This window comes from Propithecus coquereli, unplaced genomic scaffold (assembly GCF_000956105.1).
Source record: "Propithecus coquereli isolate 6110/MARCELLA unplaced genomic scaffold, Pcoq_1.0 Scaffold178, whole genome shotgun sequence".
Lineage (NCBI taxonomy): Eukaryota > Metazoa > Chordata > Mammalia > Primates > Indriidae > Propithecus > Propithecus coquereli.
Genome location: NW_012142523.1, coordinates 4,323,678 through 4,324,951, shown reverse-complemented (window position 1 = coordinate 4,324,951; position 1,274 = coordinate 4,323,678). Strand labels below are relative to the sequence as shown.

The window sequence follows — 1,274 nt, the reverse complement described above, 5'->3', positions numbered from 1 at the left end:
ACAAATTGTGGAATATTCATATAGCAGAATACTACTTAGTAATAATAAGGAATGAATTATTGATACATACAACATGGATGAATAACAAAATAATTTGAAATAAGCCAGACTCCTTCCCCCCCAAAAAGAGTACATACTGCATGATCCATTTATATAAAATTCTAAAAAATGAAAACTAATCTATACTGAGAAGGGCAGAGAATGGTTGCTTAGGGAATATGGGTGGGAGAGAGAAGGGATTACAAAGGAATATGAGGAATCTTTGGAAGTCATGAATATGTTCATTATCTTGATTGTGGTGATGGTTTCATAGGTGTACCTATATATCAAAATTTATCAAACTGTACACTTTAAATATGTTCAACTTATTGTGTGTCAATTATACCTTAATAAAGCTGTAAAAAAATGGGCAAAGATTTGAATAAATGTCACCAAAGAAAAACTGGCCAGTAAACACGTGAAATATGTTCAACATCATTAGTCATCAGGAAAATGCAAATTAAATCATAGTGAGATACCAATTCATAACCACTAGAATGACAAAAAATAAAAAGACCAGGAATACCAAGTGGTAGAGCAACTGGAACTCTCATATGTTGCTGGTAGAAATGCAAAATGGTACAGCCATTTTGGGTAACAGTTCATAGTTTCTTATAAAGTTAAATGTACACTTATGTATAACCAGCAATTCTCCTAAGTGTTAAATATTTACCCAAGATAAATTAAAACATGTGTGTGGAAACATTTGTATTCAAACTTTGATAGCAGCTTTATTTATAATAACTGAGAACTGAAAACAACTTTTGAAATCTCCATCAATAGATGGATAGAAAACAAATTTTGGTCTATCTCTATAATGGAATACTACTCAGTAATAAAAAAGAATGTACTACGGATACACACAGTACCCTCAGTGAGTCTCAAAAATATTATGTTGAGTGAAAGCAGCCAGAAACAAAAATAATGTGTATATGATTCCTTTTATATGAAATACAAGAAAACCCAAACTAATCTGTGACAGAAAACATATCCATGGTTGCCTGAGCCTGAGGGCGGAGGCAGAAATTTGTTGCAAAGGGGCATGAATGAACTTTTGGGGCTGATAGAAATGTGTTCTCTCTTAACTGTGGTTGTGTGGGTGTATACATTTGTCAAAACATTAGAGCGGGGTGTGGCGGCTCACACCTGTAATCCTAGCACTCTGGGAGGCTGAGACAGGAGGATTGCTTGAACCCAGGAGTTTGAGGCTGCAGTGAACTATGATGTCGTTAAAC

At 34.5% G+C, this 1,274-nt stretch overlaps 1 protein-coding gene across 1 annotated transcript in view; it reads left to right on the top strand.

Moving 5' to 3' along the window:
- The window catches only part of KIAA0319L (KIAA0319-like ortholog), a 107,678-nt gene that overhangs the window by 67,878 nt on the left and 38,526 nt on the right, over nucleotides 1-1,274 (top strand). The window lies entirely within an intron of this gene.